General features: G+C 42.2%; 1 long non-coding RNA gene across 2 annotated transcripts in view; it reads right to left on the bottom strand.

Annotated features, from left to right (window-relative positions):
* LOC133235209 (uncharacterized) overlaps positions 1–14251 on the bottom strand; it is a 75525-nt gene that overhangs the window by 51893 nt on the left and 9381 nt on the right. Inside the window, exon 1 of one of the 2 annotated variants that reach the window (XR_009732477.1) lies at positions 590–1232. The exons of the other annotated variant lie outside the window; for it this stretch is intronic. This is a non-coding gene — a long non-coding RNA (uncharacterized LOC133235209). Of the gene's footprint in view, positions 1–589; positions 1233–14251 lie in introns of those variants that run through there. 2 annotated transcript variants of the gene reach the window in all.

Genomic DNA, 14251 nt, shown 5'->3' with positions numbered 1-14251 from the left:
AAACTTTATACCCATTAAACAATAACTCATCGTTCATTCTCCTCCATCCCCTGGCAACGACCATTCTACTTTCTATCTCTATAAATTGGACTATTCTAGGTACTTCTTCTTGCCTGGAGAATCCCAGGGATGGGGGAGCCTGGTGGGCTGCTGTCTATGGGGTCGAAAGAGTTGGACACGAATGAAGCGACTTAGCAGTAGTAGCAGTAGCAGGTACTTCATATATATAGAATCATACACTTTTTGCCTTTTGTGACTGACTGATTTCACTTAATGCAATGTCCTCAATGCTCACCCATGGTGCAGCACATGTCAGAACTTCCTTTCTTTTTAAAGCTAAATAATACCACATTGTATGTATTGATATATGCCACATTTTGCTTATCCATCCTTCTGCTGATGAACATTGGTGCTGCTTCTACCTTTCAATTATTGTAAATAATGCTGGTATAATCATGGGTTAACTCAGTGTTCATGGTTGTTATTTTTTCCCCCAGAAACTTGTTAACTAGATTCCCACCTTGAATATCAGTTCTTGTATCTATATTAAATGGTTATTACAATACCCACCTACTAGGATTTATTATACCTGAGTTTAGACACGCTGTGTCAGATTTATTGTACAATTTAAACCCAATAAGATCCCAGGTGGCCTCTTTCAAATCCTTTCACACTCTTCTGTTACAGCCACTGTCTGCTTGCAGTTCTTGTCTAATCAGCCCCAGAAAGACAATCCTCACTTTTACCTGAAATTAGAGCAGGTTTCATTTTGTCAACAGTTGGTTGGTAAGAGATAAGAAAGAAGATTTCAGAAATGGCTACCTAGTGGACAATATTCATTTTCTTTTTTATACTCTTTGGTATAGCCTACATCATCTAAAACGGTCTTGTATTACTTTGCCAATTAAAAAAGAAAATAATATTGTTTTTCTTTTCACTTGTGTTAAAAACAAAATTGTGCATGAGGAAATCTGTTTTTAAAATAGAGGTCAGCAAATTTTTCTGGCATGCTGTAGTCCATGGGGTTGCAAAGAGTCAGACATAACTGAGTGACTGAACAACAACAGAACTTTTCTGTAAAGGGCCACATAGTAAATATATTAGGTTTTGTGGTGCACAGGCTCTGCTACCACTACTCAACTCTCTCTGTCTTTAGAGTGTGAAAGCTGCCATGAGCCAGGTAGAAACACATGCGTGTGACTCTGTTTCAGTAAAACTTTATTGACACTAAAATTTGAATTTCTCCAACTTGAACATCCAACCAGTCCATTCTGAAGGAGATCAGCCCTGGGATTTCTTTGGAAAGAATGATGCTAAAACTGAAGCTCCAGTACTTTGGCCACCTCATGTGAAGAGTTGACTCATTGGAAAAGACTCTGATGCTGGGAGGGATTGGGGGCAAGAGGAGAAGGGGACGACAGGGGATGAGATGGGTGGATGGCATCACTGACTTGATGGACGTGAGTCTCAGTGAACTCCGGGAGTTGGTGATGGACAGGGAGGCCTGGCGTGCTTCGATTCATGGGGTCGAAAAGAGTTGGACACGACTGAGCGACTGATCTGAACTGAACTGAACCTGAACATTTTAAGTCATCAATAAAGATCATTCATAGTTTGAGAGCTGTACAAAAACATTTGTACCACTGATCATAGTTTGTCAGATCAGATCAGATCAGATCAGTCACTCAGTCGTGTCCAACTCTTTGTGACCCCATGAATCGAAGCACGCCAGGCCCCCCTGTCCATCACCAACTCCCTGAGTTCACTGAGACTCACGTCCATCAAGTCAGTGATGCCATCCAGCCATCTCATCCTCTGTTGTCCCCTTCTCCGCCTACCCCCAATCCCTCCCAGCATCAGAGTCTTTTCCAATGAGTCAACTCTTCGCATGAGGTGGCCAAAGTACTGGAGTTTCAGCTTCAGCATCATTCCTTCCAAAGAAATCCCAAGGCTGATCTCCTTCAGAATGGACTGGTTGGATCTACTTGCAGTCCAAGGGACTCTCAAGAGTCTTCTCCAACACCACAGTTCAAAAGCATCAATTCTTTGGCGCTCAGCTTTCTTCACAGTCCAACTCTCACATCCATACATGACCACAGGAAAAACCATAGCCTTGACTAGACGGACCTTTCTTGGCAAAGTAACGTCTCTGCTTTTGAATATGCTATCTAGGTTGGTCATAACTTTCCTTCCAAGGAGTAAGCGTCTTTTAATTTCATGGCTGCAGTCACCATCTGCAGTGATTTTGGAGCCCAGAAAAATAAAGTCTGACACTGTTTCCACTGTTTCCCCATCTATTTCCCATGAAGTGATGGGACCAGATGCCATGATCTTCGTTTTCTGAATGTTGAGCTTTAAGCCAACTTTTTCACTCTCCACTTTCACTTTCATCAAGAGGCTTTTGAGTTCCTCTTCACTTTCTGCCATAAGGGTGGTGTCATATGCATATCTGAGGTTATTGATATTTCTCCCGGCAATCTTGATTCCAACTTGTGTTTCTTCCCATCCAGTGTTTCTTATGATGTACTCTGCATATCAAGCTCTCTCTAAAAATAGCATAGATGAGATAAAAAGTCCTGTTTAAATTTTATACCAATTCCAGTCTTTTCCATGCCTTCTCTTATTGCTTATTTGCTTATTATACCTTATTATGGAAAGCTGCAGATATACACAAAAGCAGAGAGAAAAGCCTAATAATCCCTACATATCCATCACCCAGTTCTCAACAGTGATCAGCTGGTGTCTAATCATGTGTTATCTATGGTGCCACTCACCCACTCTCTGTGTTCCCCTGCATTATCTGAAGCAAATTTTCGATATCATACCTTAGCCACAAATATTTTAGGATGCATTTTCTAAAAGATAATACTTCATTTAAAAATACCATTACCAAGAATTTCCTGTCAGTCCAGTGAATAGGACTCTGCACTTTCACTGTCTGGGCCCAGGTTTAAACCCTAGTTGGGAAAGCTCTGCCAAAAGAAAAATAAAGCCACAGTATTGCATCTAAAATAAGTGACAATAATTTTAGCTTTCAATATGCTAAAGCAGAATTTTTAAAATTCCTTTAAGTGACAAGACATCATCAATGACATTCAGAAGTTCATGATAGTGTACTGGTTGAAAGACTGGATTCTAAAATCAAGCTACTTTGCAGTGACGTGGTTATGAGGAAAGACACTCGCCCTCCAAAATAAATCTTTGGAGAGAAATCATACTCATTCTTAAAGCTTCTGCTGTTAAGTGTTATTTCTTCTTTTCTTTTTAGTTACATTCCTCTTTAAAAAAATTTTTTTATTAGAGTATAGTTGACTTACTGACGTGTCATTTCTGCTCACATGCCGTTGGCCAATGCAAGTCACATGGCTGTGTGTCTCTTCAAGTGGGCAGGGAAGTGCAGCCCTACTGTGTGCCCAGAGGAAAGAGAGCTAAAATGTTTGTGCACACCCTCATGAGTGCCACAGAGTTGACCATACACAGTTTCCATCTGTGACCTCTTCTTACCATTCCAGTCATGTATATAAAGGCATTCAGAGAGAGTTACACCTGCCATCACCTCGAAAGTATACCATCACTTTCTTCCTGGACCAAAATACCCATTCTAAGGGTAATTGTGTTTTCTGGTAAGCAAAAGCAGTCTTAATTCTACTAACTTGTTCACCCTGGACTCATTTTTCATCTCTTAAGTCACTGAGTTTATTTGAGAACTTCTCAAGCTGCCTCCCATTTCTGTAAAGATAAACAAGCTGAAATTAGTCAGAATAATTAGAATAGCCTTTGACCACTGCAAGGTGACTTATTCTGCACCTTTCTGAATTAGGCTGCTGTTTTTTTGACAACTGTTGTGCTGCCAACTCAAATTCTGTCTGAGGCCCCAGTGAGCCCAGCACTGCTCCCCCATCACTCAGATTTTCCACATCTTCAGAATATTTTTCCCCTACAACTCATCCTGTTTTTGATGTACCACCTCTTGACTATAAGTCTTTCAAGTTATTAGTATTTTAATAGTAAGACAACTGGTCTATCTCCTGATACCACTCTAATGGCAGAAAGTGAAGAGGAACTAAAGAGCCTCTTGATGAGGGTGACAGAGGAGTGAAAAGCTGGCTTAAAACTCAACATCCAAAAAAATTAAGATCATGGATCAAGTCCCATCACTTCATGGCAAATAGAAGGGGAAAAAGTGAAAGCAGTGACAGATTTTATTTTCTTGGGCTCCAAAATCACTGTGGATGGAGACTGTAGCCATGAAATTAAAAGATGCTTGCTCCTTCGAAGGAAAGCTATAACCAACCTAGACAGCATACTAAAAAGCAGAGACGTCACTTTGCTGACAAAGGTCCGTCTAGTCAAAGCTATGGTTTTCCAGTAGTCAGGATCATCTGTGAGAGCTGGACCATAAAGAATGCTGAGCACCGAAGAACTGATGCTTTCAAACTGTGGTGTTGGAGAAGACACTTGAGAGTCCCTTGGACTGCAAGGCGATCAAACCAGTCAATCCTAAAGGACATTGGAAGGACTGATGCTGAAGTTGAAGCTCCAATACTTTGGCCACCTAATGCAAAGGGCCGACTCATTGGAAAATACCCTGATACTGGGAAAGAGTGAAGGCAAAAGAGAAGGAAGCAACAGAAGCTGAGATGGTTAGATAGCATCACCGACTCAATGCACATTGCATGCCCAGGCACTTCAGTCATGTCCAACTCTTATGGGCTATAGTCCACCACGCTCCTCTGTCCATGGGATCCTCCAGGTAAGAATACTGGAGTGGGTTGCCATTTCCTCCTCCAGGTAATCTTCCCGACCCAGTGATCGAACTCACGTCTCCTGCAGCTCCTGCATTGCAGGCAGATTGTTTACCACTGAGCCACAGGGGAACAGGAGTTTGAGCAAACTTGGGAGATAGTGAAGGACAGAGGAGCCTGGTGTGCTGCAGTTCACGGGGTTACAAAGAGTCAGACACAATTTAGTGACTGAACAACAACAACTACCCCCTGAATAACTAAAGCCAGCCCTTGACAGTTATTCTTACTAGAAAGTCACAGTTAAAGGGCCAAAATTTACACTGTTTAACTCAGATGTGCAAAAAAGATTTTTTTAAAAAATCTTCCTTTAACTGACCTCATTTAGCTCTAGAGTCCCCATTTCTGCAGATGGAGAAAATGTAAACTTGACAACTGGAGGTCATTCTACTTCTCTAGTTTAAAATGGTCTCTTTCAGGTTCAAATTCCCTAAGGGAACCATTTCTTTCATCTTAAGAGGTTTCCATCTTTTGTATTCTTTTTCCAGATGGCATCTATGAACCACCCAAATGTCCTTCAACAGTAGAATGGATAAACTGTGATGTAATCCCACCACAGAATTCTACCCAACAGTGGGGAAAAGGTGAACTATTACTTGCAACAGCATGTAACTTTGCTCAAATTCATGTTCCCTGGTGGCTCAGCAGTAAATTTCAGAGGCATAATATTGAATGAAGAAAGCCAGACAACAAAACTATATGCTGTATGATTCTGCTGCTGCTGCTGCTGCTAAGTCGCTTCAGTCGTGTCCAACTCTGTGTGATCCCATAGATGGCAGCCCACCAGGCTCCGCCGTCCCTGGGATTCTCCATGCAAGAACACTGGAGTGGGTTGCCATTTCCTTCTCCAATGCATGAAAGTGAAAAGTGAAAGTGAAGTTGCTCAGTCATGTCTGACTCTTAGCGACCCCAAGGACTGCAGCCCACCAGGCTCCTTCATCCATGGGATTTTCGAGGCAAGAGTACTGGAGTGGGGTGCCATTGCCTTCTCCGCTGTATGATTCTACATATGTGATATTCCAGAACTAACTAATGGTTAAGTTAAAAATTGGTTATCTTTGGTGGAGAGTATATACTGGGAGAATGCACAGGAGTACCTCCAAGGGTATAAACATGGCTGTATCCCACTGTGGGCCGTGAATACACAGGTGTGTATATCCATCAGATCAGATCAGATCAGTCGCTCAGTCGTGTCCAACTCTTTTCGACCCCATGAATCGAAGCACGCCAGGTCTCCCTGTCCATCACCAACTCCCAGAGTTCACTCAGACGAATGTCCATCGAGTCAGTGATGCCATCCAGCCATCTCATCCCCTGTCGTCCCCTTCTCCTCTTGCCCCCAATCCCTCCCAGCATCAGAGTCTTTTCCAATGAGTCACCTCTTCACATGAGGTGGCCAAAGTACTGGAGTTTCAGCTTTAGCATCATTCCTTCCAAAGAAATCCCAGGGCTGATCTCCTTCAGAATGGACTGGTTGGATCTCCTTGCAGCCCAAGGGACTCTCAAGAGTCTTCTCCAACACCACAGTTCAAAAGCATCAATTCTTTGGCGCTCAGCTTTCTTCACAGTCCAACTCTCACATCCATACATGACCACAGGAAAAACCATAGCCTTGACTAGACGGACCTTTCTTGGCAAAGTAACGTCTCTGCTTTTGAATATGCTATCTAGGTTGGTCATAACTTTCCTTCCAAGGAGTAAGCGTCTTTTAATTTCATGGCTGCAGTCACCATCTGCAGTGATTTTGGAGCCCAGAAAAATAAAGTCTGACACTGTTTCCACTGTTTCCCCATCTATTTCCCATGAAGTGATGGGACCAGATGCCATGATCTTCGTTTTCTGAATGTTGAGCTTTAAGCCAACTTTTTCACTCTCCACTTTCACTTTCAGCAAGAGGCTTTTGAGTTCCTCTTCACTTTCTGCCATAAGGGTGGTGTCATCTGCATATCTGAGGTTATTGATATTTCTCCTGGCAATCTTGATTCCAGCTTGTGTTTCTTCCAGTCCAGCGTTTCTCATGATGTACTCTGCATAGAAGTTAAATAAGCAGGGTGACAATATACAGCCTTGACGTACTCCTTTTCCTATTTGGAACCAGTCTGTTGTTCCATGTCCAGTTCTAACTGTTGCTTCCTGACCTGATTACAAATTTCTCAAGAGGCAGGTCAGGTGGTCTGGTATTCCCATCTCTTTCAGAATTTTCCGCAGTTTATTGTGATCCACACAGTCAAAGGCTTTGGCATAGTCAATAAAGCAGAAATAGATGTTTTTCCGGAACTCTCTTGCTTTTTCCATGATCCAGCGGATGTTGGCAATTTGATCTCTGGTTCCTCTGCCTTTTTTAAAACCAGCTTGAACATCAGGAAGTTCACGGTTCACATATTGCTGAAGCCTGGCTTGGAGAATTTTGAGCATTTCAAGCAATATATTATGAAGCAGTATCCTTTTCTTTGTGTATTTTATATCTCAATAAAATAACAACACAGATGATAGCTGCATATAGAGGAAAGTTTAACTAGCTTTGGGTGGTGGGAGAAGACCGGCTCATTCGTGGAAACTTCTGAAGGGGGTCTTTCCTCTCTGCTCAGGGAATGTCCCTCATAGGTATCTGTGGAGGGGTGTTTGGTTCCACATCTTTTAGGAGACACACGGCTCAAGCCTCCTCTTCCTTAGCCTCCTGTCTGGAGCTCCCCATTTTAACCCCAGACCTCTCTCTGGCTCACTGTTCTCTGTGTATTTTAGCCCCTCCTTCCCTCCAGGTAGGAAATCCCTAGACCCTAAGGAAAGAGGCCCGATTGAAGGCCTACAGTTCTGGATGCCTCTTTTAGTCTTTCTATTCCACTGACTTGGCACCCACCCCAGTCAGAGACTTTTAGGGGAGGGGCTGTGTCTCCCTGATGCCAAAAAGGGCTTCTAACCTTCCTGTCTGTTAGCAACTGCCTGTGACATTTCCTCTTTGGGGCCAGCTCCCTTCTGTTTCCTGGGAGATGGGTTACAGGTTAAGAAACTCTCCTGCCATTCAGAAAAGTCAGGTACATTGGGTGGCATTAAAAAGGTATTATACATACTACTCGATTTCTTTCATGCAAAGTTTGATTTCTTTTCATCGTGTGACTTGGATGATTCAAATGTGTGTGGCTAGAATAGAATCACAGTATTTTAGCAATGAAGCGGTTCTTAATTATCATTCCAGATTCTAAGTGGGACAGTTTCTCTTTGTGTGGTCCTAAGCATTGAATACATCGAACACCCCCTTCTGATCCCCACATCACATACATAAATGCCACTCATTAATCAGTAAGATCATCACAAATACCCCCTGCCCTGCCCCCACTTCAACACAACCATAGTTCTAAATGCAAGAAGGCAGGGTTTTAGCCTAAACTGTTTATTTTAGAGATTCTCTTAGAAGTAAAACCTAAAGCAGAAAAAGGACTTATCCAAGCCAGTGGTCAAGCAGGGATTAGACCCTGATCTCCTGATGACCAGTATGAGGCTTTTATCACACCCCACTGAATTTCAGTTTAGGTTTAAGGAACTGCCAGGGAACTTCTGTTTCTTACTGAATTTCTGCTTTCCTTTCTTGCAGTGGAAGCTGCCCCATCATTTCCTCTTTTCCTCCCTTGAGAGCTAGCAGATGCTGTGGTTCCAGAGCGTGGTTCCCTCAACCAGAGTAGCAATGGGGACAAGCCTGAGAACTCACCAACAGACACACCCAGAGCGAACCGGCACTGTTTGTCCACACTCTCCACCCTGACCTGTTTATACAGATATGCAAACACACAGCCATTCCTTCATAACCTCTGCTTTCCACCAAAAACTGATAAAGGACAGATAGAGAACACTCAGTTCTAATTGAGCTACAACGAGATGAGGCTGACAGCCTGCTGAGCGAAGTAAGAAGGACATTCAGCAGGGTTGCTGAGATTAGAACAGTTGGACCCTTTCATTAACTCATTCATTCATTCTTCATTCCAGTATTTATTGAACATTTACAATGACTGGGTCCATTCTGCACACCAGGTAACATACTGGCAAGCACAACTTTCCCTACTTTTGTGAATCTTGGCATCTGTGTAATTCCAAAAGCTGGCTCTGCTGCTTACTAGCTGTGTGTGTTTGAGTGAGTTGCTTAATCTCTCTGAATTTCTAACTCTTCATTTATAAGATGAAAAAATGGAAATAGAGTGGTGATGATTAGGTGTCAAAAAGTATGGGAAGGGACTAGCCTAGCTCCTGGCACATCATAAGTGCTTTGGAAGTGGAAGCTATTTTATTACTAAAAATTTAACATTCTGAAGGAGAAATCCTTAAATCTCCATACATATGCAATCTGGACATCAAGTTTTGGCTGAGAATTCTCCATTTTCCCCAAAAATCATGTATAATAAACTTACTTTTTCCAAAGTTGTGTAGTTACATATTGTCAACCAAAATTGTGTATACACTATATACATATTTATAATTCTGTATCCTAAGATGAGGAGAGCAATAGTTTTTATTTGTAGCACACTTTTAAAAGAGTCTTGCATAAGAAATACATGATAATGACATCATGAGTTTTTTAATATTCTATTCTCTTCCCTGGGCCTCCACTCTTGACAGACACGTTACCTTATTTAGCCTCTGCTGCCTGGTCTTGAAACCTCTAAATAGATTGGTTATTTCAGGCTGGCCAAACCCTTGAAATTATTTGCCAGCAGTCTTTTGGAAACATATCCCCTTACTGTGTGTAAGAGAGGCCAAAGGGAAGGACTGTGTGTTTGTTCCCAGTCCTCTTCCTTCTAAGCCTCTGCTTCAACTGTGCAACTCACAGGAGGAATTATAAGCCAAGGAAGGAGCCTGGCTCTGAGGTCATTGCCAAGTATGTGACCCTTGGCAAGTGACAAAGCTTTAAGAGCCTCAGTTTCTCCATTGATAAAGTAGGCGGCATATATTTAACTGTATCACTATTAGGATAACTGGTTAAGGTAATGATTAAAAGAGTTACTCATAACCGAAAGGTAACAAGAGGAAGACTTCTAATCACAATCAGGGATTCCCCTAAAAAGCAAACTTCCTGGTCTTCACAGTCATATCCAGGGATGTCCCGATATGAGGATATGACATCTCTGGAGATTTCTATGTGCCCTTTATATGAGGGGAAGGAGTAGAGAGAAGGCTTCTGCTCACGTGTGGGAGGAGCCCAGGACAGAGGGAACATGTGACCAGAACTGGCTACAGCACATCCTCTACAGCTGGCTTGTCTCCATCCGGGGCTGGCAGGGTTCCTTACAGATCACCACAAACTGACAGGGTTAGGTACGGGTCTAAACAGCTGCTTCTCTCAGAAACGCGATACACTTTAGGTGCATCAGCTGGATGAATTCAACCTGCAGGCCTTCCATGTTGCTTTCTAAGGCCCCAAGACTGCCTGCACACACTTCTGGCCCTAGAGTTCTCTATACTTGGAAAAGACTTTCTTAGCATTTTCCTTTCGAGAGTTTCCTTCTGTGACAGTTTACTCTGTCCCAGGTGTCATCTTAGGAGCTGGGATCCTAGCAATGAACAGACTAGATTGATCCCTGCCTTCTTGAACTTGAACTTTTGGGAGGGGACGGGGGAAACAGCCCATGGTCCATGTGTGATAAATATGAGGTTGTAATAAATTCTGTAAAAGACTTAGAGCAGGAGTCAGAGAGAGTATCAGAGAGGCTGTCTGAGGAGGTGGCAATTGAGCAGGGATGTGCATGATGTGACCCCTGTAGCTCTGTGGCAGGAGTATCCAGACACAAGGAATGGCAGTGCAAAGGCCCAGAGACACCAGCCAGTCATGACTATCATTCTACACATTATGACATTGAGGTTCCAGAAAATGAAGTTACTTGTCCATGACACAGAGAAACCTTAAATGCATATTACTTAGTGAAAGCCGGAGAAGGCAATGGCACCCCACTCCAGTACTCTTGCCAGGAAAACCCCATGGACGGAAGAGCCTGGTAGGCTACAGTCCATGGGGTTGCGAAGAGTCGGACACAACTGAAGTGACTTAGCAGCAGCAGTGAAAGCAGCTGATCTAAAAAGGCTACATACCATAAGATTCCAACTATCTGACATTCTGGAAAAAGCAAACCTATAGAGATAGTAAAAAGATCAGAGGGTGGGGGTAGGGAAATCATAGGTGGAACACAGATTTTTAGGACAGTAAAAATATTCTATATGCTACTATAGTGATGGATACATGTCCTTATTCTTTTCTCCAAAGACTGAACCCTAATGTAAACTATGGATTTTGGGTGATGATGATGTTTGTCACGGTCTGTTATCAACTGTAACAATTATACCACTAGTGGGGTAGGGGGAATGTTAATAGTGGGGTAGACAGTACATGTGTGGGGACAGTGGTTATGTGAGAACTCTGTAAGTTTCTACCCAATTTTGGTGTGAACTTAAAATTGCTCAAAAAAGTCTATTTTGATAAAACTCCAAAATAAAAGTAAAATAAGATAAAATAACCAAGGCTACATTTCCTAATAATTTTTAAAATGTATCTTTTTTCTGTCATTTTCTCCATGAATCCACTTCTAACCACCCTAACCAGATTATCAAAATATATTTCCTGTTTGTCTAGCAGTTACCATTTTGGTTACATTAAAATTATTGGGGGATTCATCTTATTTCCTTTACTATAATATTTTGGAAGGTTATGGCAGGAATGACAGTGTACTTCAGTTCTCTTACAGTGCCTTCCCATGCCTTGCCTATTTTGTTGCTGTTTAGTCCCTAAGTCATGTCCAACTCTTTTGCAACCCCGTGGACTGTAGCCCACCAGGTTCCTCTGTCCATGAGACTTCCCAGGCAAGAATACTGGAACAGATTGCCATTTCCTTCTCCAGGGGATCTTCCTGATGTAGAGAGTGAACCCGCGTCTCCTGTATTGGCAGGGAGATTCTTCGCCACTGAGCCTCCAGGGAAGCTCCTTCAGATGGTGCTTTAAAAAAAAAAAAAAGTTGTGAAATTTAATCATTAAATTCTAAATTTCCTGCACTGTTCAATAAGGTATTCACTAGCCACATGTGAATTAATTTAAAAATAAATTAAAAAATCAGTTCTTCCATTGCACTGGCCACATCCCAAACTCTCGTGTAGTTAGTGGCCAGTACATTGGAGAGATCAGATATAAGTTATCGTCGAAGAAAGTTCCGTTGCAAAGTGATATTTGGGAACATTCTTGTTGACCTTTTTCATTTAGTCCATGAATTAAAACTGTGTTTGCAATGCTTATATCTTATTTCTACATTAAAAAAAAAAAACAAAAAACAAACGTTTACTTAAAAATTGTTCAAATTGCCAGATGGTGCATTCTACATACCATTTACCACTAGAGAAAACAGACTCTTTAAAGAAATGACTGATTCCAGGTCTAGGGCAAAAGTCATATAAGCCTGGCCATCTAGTCTAGGAGTCAACTTACAGAGGCTTCCACTGGCCAGCAGTGGGATGGTCTGAGCATTTGTAAGAAGAACCACAAAGGACTGCATCACATTGCATCTGTAAAACTTCCTGAGTTCATAACAAAATAAAAACAAACAAAACCCTCAGCCCTTTTGAAAGGTGGTAAGGAAACAATTCATTATTCCAAAAACTGGTAAGTAAAAGGGGAAAAAATCATTTATCCTGTTCTTCCTGTAGGAATTGTTCCTCATGGTAACCATAAACAGCTGAGGATAGAACACTGCCTTCTATAAAAGTATTTCAGCTAATAAACACAGAAGGAATAAAATAATCTGAATATCACATTTTGCAAACACCTACTGAAATAATGGATTGAACAAATGACTATCAATGACTGGCGTTGTTACAGAGAGACAGGCATGATGGGCCTCCAACTGCAGGAACATACACTGGTGAAGACAGATCTGACCTGTGTGAGACCAAGCCTTGAGGTCATCAGGAAACCAATGACCTAGAAATCAATTATCAGGAAACATAGGGGAGGAGGAACATGTTAAATGGCACCAGTGAGTTAAAATCAGTAAATCCAGACCTTGTGAAACTTTACTGTGTACATGAGGAAAAAACAGATGAAGTAGATAAAAACTTAGAGACATCTCACACAGCAACCAAATGCAGCAAGCAATCTTGTTTGGATCCTGATGTAAAGAAATCAATTTTAAAGGGGCAGGAGATGGAGAAGGAAATGGCAACCCACTCCAGTATTCTTGCCTGGAAAATCCTATGGACAGGGGAGCCTGGTGGGCTACAGACCATGGGAAAAAGATAAAAAAATAAAATAAAATAAATAAAGGGGCAGGAGGAGAGGAAGTAGAGGAAAACACTGATGATATACTTGGTTAAATTAAGGAATTATTATTGATTTTTAAAGATGAAATGATACAGTGCTGAGATTTACTCAAAATAATCCAGGGGTAAATCAGGAAGTAGGTGAAGGGTACAGGTAAGCCTGGCCAGGAGTTGGTGATTCCTGTAGTTGGGTAAAAAAGTTGATCTCTCTGATTCAGTCTCTGCCTTTCCCAGCTCCATCCTATGATCTTTTAAAATAAATTCTCCATGTCAGCAGTTTTCTGGTCTAATTTTGACAAGCAGAGGGGCTTAGGCAGGAATGTTCTGAGGGGAAAACCAGTCTTTGAAAATATCCCAGGGCTGTTTCATTAGAAATCTTAGCAGCAAAATTTCCCCAAATGGCAATGGGTCTTACAATGCTTTACTATCTGCTGAGGTTTTCTTTTTTTAAGGGCATTCTAATCCACTAACCAGACTATCATTCAAGTAATATGCAAATTGCATTATTCTAAAAATTTGCAGGTCAGCCTAGAGAGGTTTTGAATGGCAGTGGGGAAGAAGCTCCCTCCCTCCCTTTTCTCTCCCTCCCCACTTTTCTCTCCCTCTCTGACTTCCTCCTTTTGCAAAAGGTAGAGAAACTCCTCTTTCAATGAATGAGTAACTGAAGCTACTCTCTGAGAGAGCTTCTTTTGTTCTACTCCCTCTTGGCCTCCCATGATGAGTCATAACAAGAACTAGAATCTCAAACCTCCAGCTGGAAGGAGGCTTTTCACATTGGTCAAACTCCCGGGGATAGGCGAATACTGTTTTCTGCTGCTGCTGCTAAGTCACTTCAGTCGTGTCCAACTCTGTGCGACCCCATAGACGGCAGCGCACCAGGCTCCCCCATCCCTCGGATTCTCCAGGCAAGAACACTGGAGTGGGTTGCCATTTCCTTCTGCAATGCATGAAAGTGAAAAGTGAAAGTGAAGTCGCTCAGTCATGTCCGACTCTTAGCAACCCCATGGACTGCAGCCTACCAGGCTCCATCCATGGGATTTTCCAGGCAAGAGTACTGGAGTGGGGTGCCATTGCCTTCTCCGAACACTGTTTTCTAAGGGGTTAAAATTTCTCCATGGCCTGGGACTAGTTTCTATCTTCACATTTCCTTCTAGGATGCCTGACTA

The sequence above is a fragment of the Bos javanicus genome, chromosome 22 (genome assembly GCF_032452875.1).
Source record: "Bos javanicus breed banteng chromosome 22, ARS-OSU_banteng_1.0, whole genome shotgun sequence".
Taxonomy (NCBI): Eukaryota; Metazoa; Chordata; class Mammalia; order Artiodactyla; family Bovidae; genus Bos; species Bos javanicus.
Note: the sequence above shows the minus strand (reverse complement) of the source record. Positions and strands in the feature narration are given on the sequence as shown.